The following is an 18370-nucleotide window of genomic DNA, read 5'->3' on the forward strand; positions in this document are numbered from 1 at the left end:
GGCTGATGTTAAGGCATGAGTGCAACATTATGTTATTGTCTAAAAGTCAAATGGTGGTATGTTTCATCTTCGGACCAATTTCATGTTTGTCCCCAAACAGTTTTCAAGCTTTTCTGCTGGGTCGTCCACTTCTACTGCCACAAAGCCCAGCCAAACCTTCAACATCTTCTCGCCAAGCACCATCAAACCGGCGCCCTCTCTGGCCAAGCCAGTGACCACTTCCGCAGCGACGTCTCCCTTTGCTGGGTTCTCCTTCGGCGTTACCTCGACGACCGCATCTGCTTCCTCCACCATTCCCACTGCCAGTGTCTTCAAACCTGCCGGGAGTGTCAAAGCATCACCAGCATCCACCTCGAATCAGGGTGCGTTTCCTGCCGTGGTACCAGCCAAGCCCGGTCTGGTACAGGACCCCCGGTCTCTGTCCCCATACCCGGGATTCTACTCGTCACCCAAGACACACCCAGAGAGCCCCCTGGCAGAGCAGAGCTCTCAGTCACAGAGGAAGCCTGGTCAGAGTCCGCTTGCAAGAGACTCCGCCCAGCCCAAGACAACTGACTCGCCAAAGACAGTCACTTTCAAGCCTGATATTGATGGTTAGACTTTTTCCTTTCACTCAGCAACCAGGAGTCATGTGTGTAGATGTATCAAAGTTTTCTTATTTTTCTGTAAGAATTAAAAGCAAACTGGGTAGAGATCGAGTTATAGTTCATGTTGTCCATATTATATGATTGACTAAAATGTCTTCGACGTTCTGATAAGAATACATCCTCTCACGATGCTAACAAGTGAAATCCTTTTTATTTCATTATTATCATTATTGCCTTTGCTCTTGTCCACAGCAGATGATGATGTAATCTTTGTATCCATGACTGGCCCTACCAAGGAGCAGCGAGCCAGAGCCGAAAAGCTCCTCCTCCCACCAGGGTTCTATCTCTATGAAAATGCCCCGCCTTGCAAGGGGTGCATCGGCTGCCTGGAGGACATAGACATCCAGTCTCTCTACAAGAGGAATCAACGAGGAGCGGAGGCTGCTCCCGTGGTCAGACCCAAAGGTGAAAATCTTGTGTGTGTGTGTGTGTGTGTGTGTGTATGTGTGTTTGGCGGGGGGAGCAGGAGATGTACCAAGATCATGATGATGTAATTTAAGTGAAAAGCCAGTTCATGTTTATGTTGAATTTGAAAAACGTGACTGCAGAAGTGTAATGAAAAGTGGACAGAGTTACAAACAAATCGGGGGATTTTGAATAGTAGCATGTTGAACAGTAAAAGTTTCATAAGTATAGGACCAAAAGGATAACGTTTAAGTCAACTTTCTCATTGAATGGGACTTGAAGTATGTAAGTAAAAAAACAAACACTTAAAATAAGTAGTTAATAAAAAAACAACTTTAGAAAAACAAGAGCTTGAATAGGTCGTCAAGGGTATTGAAGACTTTAGTTCATTTATTTTTGTTTTACCTTGAAAAGACATGCCAATGAAATACCTATATAGCATTGTTTTGATTTCTGTGAAGAGAAAACCTAAAAATAATTGAGTGATGTAGCTATAAAGATCATCAAACTAGCAAAAGATAGCACAAATATTGTCCTTTTGTGGAGTCAGTAGGTATTTAGAGATGAAGCTACTGCAGTAAACGCTTATATTATTGCGTGACTAATTTTTCGTGCTGAACAGCTCAAAAACATTAGCAGGATCTTGAATTTGCGGTGCACAATTGTCAACCTATTCAAAATGTGCAGAGAAAATTGTGAAGATAGTTTTGCGGGTTTTAGAGTTCGTACTAGCCAGAAGTAGTGCGAAAAGTAATGTACCGCAAAACTTTCTGCGTTTACAGTCGTTGAAATATGTTTTATGAGTTTTGTGTTTGTCATACAGCGAAAACAAATTTCTTGTGTGATGGTACCCTGTAAGCAAAGTTTTCAAGTGCTGAAAATATCAAAAAAAAAAAGAAGCACCCATGCATCTGAAGTGATATGTTGCAGATGACTTTTAGCTTAGATGAGAGGTAGAACTCGAAAACTCAGAAAGCATGAAACCACCTGTGGGATCACAGGTATTCAGCACACCAGCACATCTTTGCTGTTCATTTAGCATGTAAAGGGGTCCCCCATGTCTAGCAATCAAATTCAGGCATAATCATGAGCAAACTGTATTGAATAATCATGTGCCCAATTCATTGGTTCCTGCTAGACTCCAAACCAGCCGTTTTTGGTGCATCAGGAGGAACTCTATCCTTTGGGAATGTGGCAGCTGCAGCCAAACCATCAAGTAAGCTCTAACCGTAATCATCATAAAAAAAGACAAAAATGTACAGAAACAAGGACAATTTTGTCCATCTCACTGCTGTACACTCTTTATCAATTCAAAGGAGATGGATATCCACTTCTTTTGTTGTTGTTGATATTATAGATGCCATTGTAGCTCTTCACCATGTATCCATAGAAACCTATAGATCACATTCATTTCTCTAATATTGCCCTGTATGAGGCAAGGTTTTAGAACTATGTTTTTAGAACTATGTTTTTACATACATCTCAGAGCCATTTTTTGTCCATCAGAATGAGAATCAAGTATTGCAATGGTTCATTTACCATAAACGAAATTGAGAATAGTTCCATATGCAGAGGTGTAAACTAGCATATTTTTTACTTTATCGGAAATAGAAAGCATATTTTTGGATGTAAAATACTTTTTAACATTTAGTTAGATTTAGCGTGCTTAGTATGCACTATTACTAAAAAATTATTCGGTCTTCAGAATGTGTGGTTTGTAAGTCAGGACTTACGGACAATTTTGCGAGTGGTTAAATTTGTGATCATGGAGTCTAGTAATGAACGTAGAATTGTACTTGTGCGAATTGCATTCATGTGAGAATCAGAGTTGATTTTTTGTGTGTCGTTAATTCACAATTAGCACCTGACTCCCAAAATAAAATTCCTGCGAAATGAATGCCGTATACAGTATTTGATATGCAGAGGTCGGCAGCCCTGCAAGTGTCTTCAGGGTGTAATAGAGATCTTTTGTTTATTTGCTTACAGGTAGTGGTGGTATATTTGGTGGAGGGGACTCCGCTGGTGGGATTTCCTTTGCTTCGCTGGCTGCCAATCAGTCCAGTGGCTTTGGCTCGGCATTTGGCAAAGAAGGTATGTCACAGATTGTGTGTGTGTGTGTGTGTGTGTGTGTGTGTGTGTGTGTGTGTGTGTGTGTGTGTGTACATACAGAGTGTTTGTCTGTTTATGTAGGTATTTGTCTATATGTAATTCCCTATCTTTTCTTGAACTGCATGTAGATAACTTTTTTTTTTTTGCTGTGACATTGTGTCTGTAACATCTCAATGGAAGGAGTCAGCACATCATTGATTTTCACTCTCATTATTGCTTTATCACTCTGACCAGCTTCGAGCAAGCCCTTCACATTTGCCAATGCTGGTGCACCAGTGTTTGGAGGCGCTGCCAAGTCGACTGACAAGGATGATTTGGGCGTAGCTGAAGAGGAGTACGACCCCCACTACGAGCCAATCATCACGCTGCCGGACATCGGCACGATCTCCACTGGGGAAGAGGATGAGGATGAGATGTTCCGCCACCGCGCGAAGCTCTTCCGGTATGACCGCAGCGCCAAAGCCTGGAAGGAACGCGGAGTCGGTGACATCAAGATTGTGAAGAACCCGAAGACCAACAATGCTCGCATCCTCATGAGGAGAGACCAGATCTTCAAGGTAATATGTGATGCATCCTCATGAAAGCCACCTAACGTCAGGAAAATAATTTTTGGTTTTTGGCAGATATGAATTCATTACATGCAAAGCTTTAAATTGATGTATTACTTTGCCCTACATCATTGCAAGGAAAATATTTTCAAAAAGAATTAAGAATAAGTGGCTCTATGATCATTTTTCATCCTGTTATGATCTCTGACTTTACACAGAAAGCATGATGACACAGAACTTATTTAGCTCTATTTTAAAAAGAGTAGATTCATCAGTACAAGGAGATTCTGTAGTTGCTATGTAGTAAACAAGAGCACATGTTTAGCTAGACCAATAAATGTGCCTCTTGCTTGGTGGCCTCTTGTAAACTGTACAGTTTCCTCACCATATTACTGACGGTGTAGTAAACAAGAGGCCACTGAACAAGCGGCAGATTTATCGGTCTAACTTTTAGTGTGCCTTTTGTTTCACTGACAAGGGTACTTGAAAGATATCTTGTTAAAGCACAGGTAGAATTTGTGATGGAAAGGCTGTGTTTGACAAAAAAAGAAGAAGAAGAAAAAAAAGAGAAAATTACACTAATTTTTATTGTCTATGCTAATCCTCGTTCCAATCTTCATATCATGTTGACCCTTCCAAACCCAGCTGTGTGCCAACCACCGCATCACAGCAGATATGGAGCTAAAACCCATGATGGCCTCGGAGACTGCCTGGGTGTGGACCGCCAACGACTTCGCTGAGGAGGAACCCAAGTTGGAGCAGCTGGCTGTTAAATTCAAGCACGCAGACACGGCGCGTCAGTTCAAGGAGATGTTCACCAAGGCGCAGGAGATGATCGCCGATAAGGAGCCTGAGGCATCAAACCAAGATGCTGCAAATGAGGTAAGACTTTTCTAAAACAAACAAACTTTTTGTGTTAATTTGTATTTTGTGATTTATATGTTGTTATGCAAATCGAGGAGCATGCAAATGATATTTGACTTTACCCCACATTGCTTGTCATTGTCATTGAAAGCATTGTAAAGAAAGCAGGGTAATATCAACCTTAGTAATGACAGTAACAAGTCTGGGAAATGTGTAGTTTTCATGAATAAGACAACATTTTGTGGACCTCACTATATTTCATTGCTATCATTGTACATGCGTGACATCACAAACTGTGGTAGTCTTCTCCTGCAGTGATGGCTGCACTGAAACTCTAAAAATTAAAAACTTTGTCAGTACATCGCCCAGTTTTCCTTTAACATTAATGATGTTTTCTACTAGTGTTGCTGCTTTCACTTTAATCTACATGTTGTTATTTTCTTTTCAAGTTTCATTCTCTTCAAGTGCATACACAGTTGAATTAAGGTTGTGGGGCTTATATTGATGTATAAATGCTTCCTAGTTTTTAATGAGTATTTGTACCGCATGTGAAATTGACAGAAATCCGCAGGTACTTAAGTCTTTCCAAATGGCATGAATATATCTGTATTGTCTCAAATTCATGTCACAAAAGAAAGAAGGCTATATCATCACTGCATCTAATATGCCTATGTTGCCCTGTACTTGGGTAAAATAGTCAAATTCAGCAAAGTTTATTTTTCATGCCCCTAGCCCACAGGGGAGGAGGAGACGGATAAAGCTTCTGTCGTATCATCCAATCCTCAACTCATGAGCCTCCTCATGGCAGACAGCTCACAGAAACCCAAGGAGGAAGAGGAGAAAAAGGTATATACTCTTTCATGTGAAGACGAGAACAAAACAAGAAACCATTGTTTTTTTGCTTTCCATATCGGCAATACTTCTCTTGATAACAGTTTGCATCAAAAGGGAACATGTCAGTGTTGACATCAACAATAAGCTGTCTTGCTGTCAAAAGGAAAAGAAAAATGAGTAGAACCTTTTTTTTTATTCTATGCATGCTTGAAGTGTTAACTCCACACCCTGTTCACACTGGCTTAAAAGTGTAAAATGTAAAGTTAAACAAAATGATATGAAATAAGTCATAAAACTTTGACATTTAATGAGAAATTCATGGAATTTCAGAGTTTCAAACATTTTTGCTTTTAAAAAGTAGAATCAAACAGACAATGATAGAAGTTCAATCAAACTTGGATGTTCAATTAAAAATCCGTGGAATTTCAAACTTTCATACATTCTCACCAAAAAGTGATAATGGTTGCAATGTACCAGAGGTGATGATGACATCAACTCAATACTCCTCCATTGGTTGAGGCTCAAAAGTGTCATACAAATATCCTAAGCATTGCTGTAATACACTTCAATTTGAAGTATTTGACAGGGAACATATAGTTGTGTCAGTTTTCAAAGACAATAAAAAGAAAATGTTCCATTGTGACTGTAGGTAAAAGTTTGTGATATCAGGATTTTCATTTCATTAGATTTCTTTATTTTAAGCTTCACTTACCCTGGCATGTCCATTGTACCATGACTGATATTTACATCAATATTATTGAAGCAGTATCTTATTCTTTTTGTTTGTATACCACCTCTTTACCACTTGAAATTAATTTATCCACAAACATTGTATATTCTCTCCATTCAGAGCTTTGCAGAGCGATTTGCAAAGAAACCTGGAACGTGGGATTGTGATGCATGCTACATCAACAACAAGGCAGACACACTGGCATGCGTGGCATGCACGACACCCAAGCCGGGTACAGAACCGACAAAGTCGGGTGCTACAGCGGCACCTTCTGGCGGTGGCGTGTTCAAGGTGCCAGCTGGTTTTGGTCTCGGCACCGCACCTCCTTCGCAGGGATTCACCTTTGGGCAAGGAGGCTCAGCAGCCCCTTCAAGTGGTTTTAGTTTTGGTACCAAGACAGAGTCTGCCAAGGGTGGCGCTTCTGGTGGTGCATCAAATGTTGAATTCAAGCTACCAGCAGAATTCAGTCTCTCAAAGTCAAAAGACAGTTCACAGCCATCTAGTGGGAGCAGTAAGGCAGGAGCTTCTAGTGACAACTCATTCAAGCTTCCTTCAGGTTCCGGCTTGTTCTCTCAGTCCTCTGCTGCATCAAGTGGAACCACAGAGTCAAAGGAAGGTGGTGCCGCAGCTTCAGTCCCGTCAGGGGGTCCCTTCGTGTTTGGCGGTGGTAAGCCACCAGGAGCCTCCGATGGTGCAGCTGCCGCCAGCGGTTCCACCACCACAGACAAGTTCAGCTTTGGTAGTGGGATGCAACAGTTCTCCTTCGGCAATGCTGGAGCAGAAACCAAGCCAGGAGCAGGATTCTCATTTGCAAGTCCTGATGTCAAATCGCAGCCGAAATCTGATGCTAAATCTGGTTTCCAGTTCTCAGATGTCCTCAAGGTTAGTGAAAACAAGTGATGAAACAAGTTATGGAGGGTGTAGGAAGAAAGTAAGCGGCTGAATTTTCCATTCATTTCTGAACCAGAAGAACTATCTCCAAAAAAAAAGGCTTTATGCTATATGTTCATTGTGTACACAGGTAATAATCTAGCACCAGCACTGTGAGGGCCAGTGTTGTGTTTTTTTTTGCCTCCGCCAACGAAGTGGCCGGAGGCATTATGTTTTCGGGTCGTCCGTACGTACGTACGTCCGTCCCGTTTTGTTTTTGTCGATATCTCAAGAACCGTGTGGTAGTTTTACATCAAACTTGGTATGAGGGTATATCCTGGGGGGATAATACTGTTTGGATTTTAGGGTCACAGGGTCAAAGGTCAAAGGTCACAGGTTATTTTGTGAAAAAAAAGGTTGAAAATTCATGTTTTTCTCCATTTCTCGCAAATGGTTCAAGATATCTTCATGGAACTTATATGCTTGTTCCAATGGGCAGTGATTATTTGTTGGGGGTCATGGTTCAAAGGTCAGGGGGTCAAAAGTCAAGGTCAACTCCTCAAAATATCACTACTTTCCTTACATTTATGCAATGCCTGAAGGTTTTTTCTTTTTTAGCTTGATGTATGCATGTATTACCCGATATATATTCTGTGGGTAGTTTCTTGCCAAAAGGTCAAAGGTCAAAAGGTCAAGTGAAAGTGGTGAATTGCACTTTTTCCTCCATATCTCAAAAGTAACTGAAGGTATCATATTGAAACTTACATATTTATGCATGTTCAACCTAACAGTGATTCTCTTTGGAATTGTGAGGTCAAAGGTCAAAGGCCAGGTTTAGATAATGCTATTTTCCCATTTGATACTGAAATTATACTTTTTCTCAATACCTTGAAAATTACTCAATGCATAAACTTATAAAAGGGTCCAAAGTAAAGTAAAAATCATCAGTTCCCCAAATACCTGCACTCTGACATTTTAATCATTCATCCAATTGAACCTAGTTCTAGGAAAGTGAACATTCAGCACATCTGTGGCAAACCTGTCATTTTAATATTTTGCCAATTGTGTGAAACTGTCATCACACATTGTCAAGACATTGTACTATAGACCTATTAGGAGAACCATGCATTATGGCGGAGGCATATCAGTCGCCGTAGCGATATATCTAGTTCCTCCTGCATTTACTTTGTGAATTTGCCTAATCATCATAGAGTCCAACATGGTACAACTGAATTAAATAGGAAAATTATATAATCCTATTTGTGAATAGTCAATTTTAGGGAATCTGTATGAACTATACATGAAGAAAGCATGTCAGTGAATGTGTTCATCTGTGAATAATGAATCGCGAGTGGCCACTAATGGAAATGCTCCATTCTGTGTTTGTATCCATCAGGCCATGGGCAGCGAGTCGCCTGGAACGTCCAAGCCTGCATCCACCTCAGCATCCTCCCAGCCTCCGTTGAAGCCCGCCCTCACGTTTGCCGACCTGGCCAAGTCTCAGGGTGCCTCCTTCTCCTTCCGTATGGACATCAAGGAAGTGACGGCCAAGAGCCCCGTCAAGTCGCCTGGCGGGGGCCGCTCCCCGAAGACCTCCCTCTCCCGCGGACCAAGATCGCCAGGCATCGCTGGGGAAGAACAGTTTGAGGAGGTGGAGCAAGGGGATGACATCTACTTTGAGCCAATCTTTCAGATGCCGGATGACTATGTGGCAAAGACAGGTTGGGTAGTCGCCTTGAAAAATTTTCCATAATTCCCCAGCGGGAAATGGGACATTCATTTTGAAATTACATCGCACCGTCTCTTGTGAGAATACTGAGTAGGGTTTATACAACTAATGACCAATCCTGGTCGATGAGAACCGAATTAAGATATTGATGAGAGTGAGAGATGTGCTTTGATTGAAAAATGTTGTACTTGGCTTTATTCTGGAATCTCAGAGCCCATGTTTTAATACATAAAGAAGCATGTCTCCAAAAGATACCTGACAAAGCTTGAACTGACTTTGCAAACATGCCGCAGCAGTTAAGTTACAGCCATGTGCTGGCATGAATATGAGTGATTTAAGTTCTGTCTCCTAGCAACAGGAAAATGCCTCTTGCTCTCGAAGGAAACTGATGAAACTTATGGGAATCGTTATCTAATCTTACTGAACTTGGAGAGCAGTGTTGATATCAAATTTTTCTATTTGCACATGAACTTTAATTTGACTTACTAAAAAACAAAAGCAAAATTGGTTCCCAAGACACTCTTCAATTTATCAATTTATTCTCACTTTCATATTCTTTTTTATCATTTTACATCCCTTTCGCATGTCAAATTCTAATGGTTTTCCAGGCTTTAAAGGGACTGTACAGTACTGGTTGAAGTGGGGATTCATGTTTTGAACATTCCTAAGTGAGAGAAAGAGAAACCTCTTATGAAATATAAAAGAGCATGTAATTTTAAGAAGGATTCAACGTTTATTTGATGAAAATTGGTTTTCAAACGGCTGAGATATCCAAGAAAGTGATAATAATAAAAGGCGACAGGCCACGCCTTTTATTAGGATCTCTTTGTTTCACCTTGTTTTTGGCTATCTCAGCCATTTCAAAACCGATTTTCATCAAATAAACTTTTGATACCCCTTAGAATTGCATGTTCTTTGATATCTCATAGAGTGGTTTCTGAATATCTCGCAAAATGTTAAAAGCTAAATCCTCATCTCAACCAAAACTGTACACACCCTTTAATGTGAGCTCAGACATTTAGGGAGCATGTTAAAAAAGTACCATTTTGACAAATTGGCATGTTTTTGTGTTTTCTTGCACATGCAATGTTTTGACTGCTTTAAACGGCTTCCATTTCCTCTTCCAACAGGAGAGGAGGGAGAGGAGGAGAAGTTCAAACATCGCGCTAAGCTGTTCCGCTACGACCTCGAGTCCAAGCAGTGGAAAGAGCGCGGCGTTGGTGACATCAAGCTGCTGTACAGTGCATCAGACCGATCCTACAGAATTTTAATGAGGAGGGACCAGGTATTGTTCACTTTACGCTTTCAATTCTGCTTTATGTGAAGTGCTTCCTAACTACTATAAGAATTGTGATTATATGATTATGATAATGATGATGGTGGTGATGATGGTGATGGCGATGGTGGTGATGGTGATGATGGTGATGATGATGGTGATGATGATGGTAATTGTGATGATGATGATGGTGATGATAATGGTGATGATGGTGATGATGATGATGGTAATTCCGATGGTGATGATGATGGCGATAGTGGTGATAGTGATGATGATGATGATGATGCTGATGCTGATGATGCTGATGATAAATGGTGATGATGATGATGATGATGATAACAGTGTCATTGTCATGTGTAGAATAGTTCCTCTTGCTCTTTTCACGTGCAGATAGTGTCGCAGAAATGGTAAAGAGCAAAAAGAAAATCGGACCTCATGTTGTATTAAGGAAACAGCATCTTTCTCAAGGGAACATGATAATCTAAAAACCGTCAAATCTGGGTACATGCAAATTCAACTACTCAAAATACACTCCTTGGTGTTCTTTATAAGCATCCCTTGTCTAATGCCGACATTGAGTTTGGTATGTGGGACTGGTGGTGCAAATTTCTTGTTCAGTTGCTACTAGTTGTCTGGCATTTGTGAATGTTTCCACTTCATAAAGGTATGCACCAATTTGTCTTCATGATTAAGGATTGTATCATGTGTGATCATATGGTATGGTCTGTATCATAAAAAAACTAATAGAGTATATCTTCTTGCAATGTGGAATGGTGATATATACCACTACAAGTTTTTATAGTCTTCAGTCATTTCCAGTTCTTGTGTGAGATGTCAAGTTTGATGTCTCTTTCCGTGATTCTCTTAGATGTTTTTGAAATGCCCCCGAGTCTTACCTTGCCATTTATGACAAAATTGCAAGGAGAAACCAAGATGCAACCAGTACATTTCTATTCCACACATACCCATCCAGGTCTTCAAAGTCTGCGCCAATCACCATGTCACTCCATCCCTTGAGCTCCGGCCAATGAGCGGCTCGGACCGTGCATGGGTTTGGACAGCCATGGATGCCTCAGAAGGGGAGGTGGTCAATGAGCAGCTGGCCGTCCGCTTCAAGACTTCTGATGCGGCCAGAGACTTCAAACTTGCTATTGAGAAGGCCAAGGAAGACTTTGAGAAAAGCGAAAAGTCTGGAAAAGCTAATACTGCCACCAAAGGTTAGTTTACCCTCAGGAAATAAGGCAAGGGGCAGGGACTTCGTATAACATAGCATGTACTCTTTGGATGGTTTGTAACAGATGTGTTGTTTGCAAAGAGAAGGTTGTTTTAAATGGAAACACTATGTAGGTTTATAAAATTTGGACTGCAGTGAAAGCAAAAAGCACTTAGAAAGCTGTGAACAAATGATTATATATTATGTGATGATACTCATCATAGTCCCCCATGAGCATCTCAAAAGCAGACTCTTGAAATCTACATGGGATGTCAAACTGTGCTTTGACACATTGTATTTTGTATTTGATTGTGATTTATCGGTTTTGTAGGAGATGAGCCCAGTACGTCAGAGGTTCGGTCATGTGACCCAAAGTTGACAGGCGCCCTCACAGAGCTGATTAAAGCTTCCTCCTCCACGTCAGATGCAGCCGCGTCTCCCTCATCGTCTGCGGAGGCAGGAGCAAGTAAACCAGGTAAAATGATGTTGCAAAGAAGGAAATGATGTTGTTGAGCAATCCATGAGTAAAAGAGCAGCATCATGATGTTTTCAGTTAGGATTAGAAAGCACCGTTTATCCCCTGAAATCCATCCATGTTTCATCATGGTAGGGTGCTCCAAACCCATTGGCCCATGTTAAATGGAGCAACTTAATCTCTTGGGTGAGCAGAGTTATATGATTGGTACCAACCTATTAACCCTAACCCTACTTTCTTAATTGCTTTTGTAAAAGAGCTTTGATTATTAATATTTTGAATATTTTGGGGTAGATTATTAAATAGCTTAGATGCACTGTAAAACAGACTTTGCTTTGAGGTTGAGGTGAGGATTCAGGGTTGTAACATATTTTGGTGAGATTATGAGAAACCTCCTATGAAATATGAAAGAGCATGTAGTTTCAAGAGGGATTCAACGTTTATTTGATGAAAATTGGCCTTGAAATGGCTGAGATATCCAAAAAAGCGATCCTAATAAAATTGACAGGCCACGACTTTTATTAGATCTTTTTGTTTTTCCTTGTTTTTAGATTTTTCAGTCATTTCAAAACCGATGGTCATTAAGTACTTGGTAAACTTTTGATTCCCCTTAGAATTGTATGCTCTTTAACATTTCATAGAGTGGTTTCTAAATATCTCGCAAAACGTTACAAGCTGAATGTTCACCTCAACCAGTACTGTACAGTTCCTTTAGGAGAGTTACACTGAGACATTGGTTATGTTCTCCACATTGCTGAGTATTTTGTTGTGCAGGCTTTCTGCCTATAATTGAGATGTGGCATTGAATTGATAGGATGAGTTTCATTGTGTAGGACTGGTGCCATCTGCTGGTGTAGGGGAAGTCAATCCGGAGGAGGAGAGAGACATCCACTTCAACCCCATTGTTCAGCTTCCAGAGAAGGTTGACCTTGTTACTGGTGAAGAAGGGGAGGTCGCTGTCTTTTCGGCCCGTGGCAAACTCTACCGCTTCCACTCCGCCTCGCGTTCATGGAAGGAGCGCGGCGTCGGGGAAATCAAGGTTATGCACGCACCAGAACCTGATGCCTACCGCGTGGTGATGCGCCGTGACCAGGTGTACAAAGTCTGTGCCAACCACTACATCACCACGGCTATGACGCTGCACCCCATGTCGGGCAGCGACAGGGCGTGGGTGTGGCACGCCATGGATGCTGCTGATGGGGAGGCTGTCTCCGAGCAGCTGGCGATCCGCTTCAAGGAAGAGCACCACGGCTACTTCCTTCAAGGAGGCCTTCGAGCGGGCGCAGGAAGCGTTGAGGCAGAAGGCCGGTGATGCAGGGCAGGAAACGGTGACGACCTCCAAGGCTGAAGGAGCCTCAGCGAGTAAGGCAGGAGATGGTACCGTGGCAACTGGCTCCAGCCAAGGTGATTAATGTGAGGAAATGTCTGAGAGGAAACACAATGTTGCTCTCACCTTGTACCTCTTTATCCACCCTTAGAACAAACAAACAAACAAGCTAACCTGTAGCAACCTCCACATAGTACTAGACTGTCTCTTCATCTGTGTGTTTTGTTCAACTAAACGATTTAGTTTAGTGTAAATGCATGCTTCAAAGTGAAGCTAAGCTTGTCAAAATGGATCATCAAACTCTACTAACTATGCCTGCAGGGAGATGCTTCACCAGTCTGTCAAACAGATTGTAAAGACGTATTCAAATTGATATTTCAATCCCTATTAAACCAAAGAGAAGTGTATTGCCTGACTTTGCCCACTTATCATAAAGCTTACCTAAAATTCAGTTGCTTTTTATCCTAATCAAACAGAGATGGAAAGGTTTCAAGAAGCCGTTGTTGCATAGACCAGGGACTCTCAAATGTGAGGTCCTTGGTTCAAGTCTTGCTGGCACCAGTGACTGTGCCCTGTAAAGGCAAGGAACCTTATACTCATTGTCCAGACCTTCTATGGGACTCAAAGCTGTCATGCTCAGAAGGAATTAAGCACTTTCCTCATGGCCAAATCAAATACATCCTGAACAGACAATGGAGACATACAGCAACACAGTACACTTCTCATTCTCCTCCTGTTTTCATTGTGAATTATCATGTTGCTGTCTTCAGAAAAACTGTTTCATCCCATACAAGCTACTTTTGAATCAAATATCCAAAGATAAAACCAAGAGCATCCCTCCTGCCGTCCGTGTTTCTTGTTGGTCTTTGTTTAGATCTAACAATTAAAGTAGGATTTTAGGTGCTCAACATTCCTCGACCCTGTGATCTGTTCAAGCTAAAAGATATCATCTTCTAGTTAATGAATTCCCTGCCATCTTTTTTCCATGGTGCAGTAGCAGAAAGAGAACTAATTTCTGCCCCATTTCGGCAGAATAAACAATAGTTGAAGTAGACCGCATGAGTGCTGCTGATTCTGTGTGGATCACAAAATTTTCATTAGAATCATCTGGCTGTGCTTATCCATTGATAATTCTTTTTGTGTGTGTAAAAGTTTGTTTCGTGAAGTCTTGTATGGAATTTCTTGAATTTAGGAATATAATTGGAATGAACATTCCAATATATCAGCAGATTCTGAGGATATCACTTAAAATAGTATGATTACATCTTGGAAAAAAAAATCATGGGTATAATCACTCCTTGTTATTTGTAGTATGTGAGTAGAGAAAATGCAATATATATTCTCTGTTCAAGTGCGATTTTCTTCTGTCTCCCTCTACCAATTAAATTTGTTAAGATCGCAACTGCTGATTTCTTTTTTCCGACATGTTAATTTACAGATCAGTAGTTGGGATCTTAACAAAATTAATTGGTAGAGGGAGATAGAGTGAAGAAACTCGCACTTGAACCTTCACCCCTCTGAATAATATCTTCCTTTCATATATTCTCTGTTCCTCATTAATTGTGAATTGAGTTTGCTTTTGTAATATCTAATGCCTATAAGCTTCAAATTTTTGGAGAACAGCAAATAATTTGACAAGAAGAGAATGTTTTAATACCATTTGTAACTTGTTATTGTTAAAATATGAAAGGGTTGCAGATATTTCAGTGGCTGTAGTGATTAATAGAGAGGCCCTTAACTAAGTCATAGATAGCTACATTGTGTTGCAAATTTAGATTGAGCTTTGCTGTCAAAAAATTGCCTTCAGAATCTTGAATTCTTGACACGTTTTCAAGTTTATATTTCTTTCTGTCTATGTCCAGCTAGTATTGTAGAATTCCTGTTCAATTTGGGGAACACAAATCTACTAGTTTCAGTAGAGACCTGGCTTGCAATTGGTGAAGATTGTTAGTTTGCACAAATTCCCACATCAGTTAAGATTATGAACTAGTAAATCAAAATAAAACTTTGATATCTCAGTATGTGATCACATAAAGCTCCATTATAAATGCAAGTATGATGGACTGATGACAAACACTTTGCTGATAGTGGCATTCAAGGGAACTTGTTTAGTTTAAACACAAATATCACATAGATGATGAACGTGTTTAAAGTATACATGTACACTTGCATAGTGACAACTTGTCTTATGTACCAGTAAAAAAAAACCACTGGTTAAATCTGTCTGCAATGGTTCTGGTTAAAACAAACTTCCTGTCCCTGTGTAAATAAAGACATAACTTTGTCTTATCATAGCATTGCTGTCTATTTGACACGATGACTGCATGGGCTTCTGTTTAGTGTTTTGTAGTATACTTCACTATACAATGTCTCATTGTGCTTTATGTTTTTGTAGTACACTTCAGCATACAATATCTCATTGTGCTTTGTGTTTGTGTAGTGTACGTCATCATACAATGTCTCATTGTGCTTTATATTTTTTACAGTGTAGTACACTTCATACAATTTCTCATTGTGCTCTGTGTTTGTGTAGTGTAACTCACCATACAATGTCTCATTGTGCTTTATGTTTTTGTAGTACACTTCACCATACAATTTCTCATTGTGCTCCGTGTTTGTGTAGTGTACCTCACCATACAAAGTCTCATTCTGCCTAGTGTTATTAATTTTCTAGTTGTGCTTCGTCAAGATCTCTTTGAATGCACGTGGCACCTTCCATTGATGTCTCTTGTGTCACAATTCACGCTCAATCCTGCCATGATGCAGTTATTGCTCTACCTGTGGCAGACGGTTTGAGGAAGTCAGAGCAATAATGATTTGTTTCTAATAATGACACTTTAGGACCCCATTTCATGAAAAATTGTTATGAGATGACAACTCTTACTGTAATGTCAAGTGTCATGGTAATGACAGGAATCCTGCTTCCTGATTTGCTGTTAATATGGGAAGTTGCTACGTGTATTTTATCAAGAGTTATTATCCTTGCATCTTTTATGAAATGGGACCCAGGTCAGAGACATCCATCAATACCTAGTTTGGTTCTTGATGGATGCAGGGGCTAGAGATACAGCACTCTCATTACAGTAATTGATATACAAACTGTAATTATAGTTACCAGTTGTCAACGCAGCAAAGGATTGTGCAAAAATTGTCCTTTTGTGGAGTTGGTAGGAGTTTTTTTTTCTAAGATGAAAATGGTTATGTTATATGTTTATCCCTGGCGCATCTGTCATTTAGCAAAGAAACACCTGTCCTTGCTAGGTGGTGCCCTTCTACAGTGTTTTGGCCTAGAAGGAGAGGATGGGACTAACCCCCAATGAAAAAGGAGATAGTGCCCATATTTGTGTATTTAGTTGGGGGAGGGAGGAGAGTGAGGGTGAGGCTCTAAATTGGTCATTGGGTCATTGGAGGACCAGAGGCTTGATTATAGCTTATAGATCTATATCATTCTCTTCACCATTTGTCTGCTACATCCTCAATTCAGTTTTGTACATCTTTTTCTTTCTGCTTGTCTTCCCTGCTGAGCTATACCCTATGAAAACATTTAAGGTATGGTGGAGGGATGCATGCTTACTTGTGTATCTGTCATTTTTTAGAACATGCTCAACCCGACGATGAAGACTATGAAGAAGGAGAAGAAGAGGAAGATGAGGCGGAAGATGTCGAGGATGATGATGACGATGAGTATTATGAGGATGAGGAGGATTGTGATGATGAGGAAGATGATGAGTATGCATACGAAGATGACGAAGAGGACAATGATGATGATGATGATGACAATGACGATGCTGACAACGACGAAAAAGAGAAACCCGGTCCATCCATGCTGCACCTTTTCCGCGATAAATTTGTGGATTGGGGTAGTAAGGGAGATTCGGGATCATCAACCCCAACTTCAGGGACATCATCATCGTCAAACACCACAAGCAGCAGCTAGGAGTGTGAATATTTGATAGAACTGTGAGAAACTGCAAACTGATATATCATCTATGTGCCTACTACATACTGCATTGTTAGATTAAAAGTTTTCTGAAAGTGATAATCTTAGAGTAATCTTTTATCCACTGCCAGTGGTTGTCATGGCAATGTTATATCAATAACTTTCAAGGAAAGCAGCTTGGAGATGGAATGTTGAAGTAAGTCCAGAGGAACTACTAAGCACTGTAAGAACTGTAGAGTAAAAATCAATTTTGACAGCAAAATGGCTCTCTCTCTCTCTTATTTTCTTTAGATCTCTCATTCTATCACACACTTTCTTGTTGCTTAATCGTTATTTTTTTTTCTGTGTTCACAGTGTGAGAAATGCGTGCTCTTTGAGGACTTATTTGGATATTAGAACCAGCCCATCAAAATTTCTGTGCCTGCATCAAACCATTACAGTGCAAGAAAGGCATCCCCTTCAATAAACTTTATACATTCTATTGCAGCTAGATCAGCAATGTACACGTAGTTTGATTTTAATTTTGATACATATACAGTATCTAGGGTCCAAAGAAGCAAAATATTTGGAAATCGATGATGATTTGGTGTGCTTCATGTCTGAACTTAACAAATGACCTGAAATGGAGGCCAGACAAAATTTTTGATTACTTACTGAAGGGATGAAAAACTTTAACAGAATCTGTAAAAAGATGTAAAAAGTGAGGTTTCTGTACACATGGAAAATTGTCAATGCTTCATGTCACCTGTAATTTATCACTAGAGGTCCCATCCAAATTGAGAAGGTAGTCATTCCAACAGGATTTAGAGTTGATAGTAAGATGTCATGTAGGAGTTATCCATGGGGATCGACTGACTTGCAAGTGATGTCTACAGGTACTAATTCTCAATTCTGTCTAAGGATGTTATTGTCACCCTTATCCTTTTTCCGGGTTCTGAATATTATGCGCAGGTGTTCACATCTTCTTTGTCATGTGTTTATGATTCACTTATTTAAACTATGTACCCTCATAAGTGCAGCCGTCTATAAGGAGATAATTCATTTGAAATCTAAAATTTGATATTTGTTCAAAACCAAACCATTGATACTTGACCTACCATCTCTCCAAATTTCAAAGTATAATTCTACCTATGGTTTGAAATTTGAAAATCCTTGGATTTTATATAGTGAATGTTATCTTCTTCTTTTTTTTTTAAAGATCAACTTATTGCGTATACATGTCTCTCCCCTATGTTTGACTCTGATTCAATCTTCTGCAAAGTGAATCAGACGATGAGCTTTCTTTACCATTGTTGCGTTAAGTTTCTAACAGTTAAAATGGAAAACTAACCACTGGGAAGTGTAGAATCTGAAGAAGTGTAAAATACCAAAATTGAAAAATCAATATCTGGCAACTTTATCAG

General features: G+C 40.2%; 1 pseudogene; it reads left to right on the forward strand.

Moving 5' to 3' along the window:
• Positions 1–18054, forward strand: part of LOC139710017 (E3 SUMO-protein ligase RanBP2-like) — a 63485-nt pseudogene extending 45431 nt beyond the window's left edge.
• The last annotated feature ends 316 nt before the right edge of the window (positions 18055–18370 follow it).

The sequence above is a fragment of the Diadema antillarum genome, unplaced genomic scaffold, assembly GCF_040938485.1.
Source record: "Diadema antillarum isolate AM-2024a unplaced genomic scaffold, OU_Dant_1.0 seq00001492_RagTag, whole genome shotgun sequence".
In the NCBI taxonomy this organism is placed as follows: domain Eukaryota; kingdom Metazoa; phylum Echinodermata; class Echinoidea; order Diadematoida; family Diadematidae; genus Diadema; species Diadema antillarum.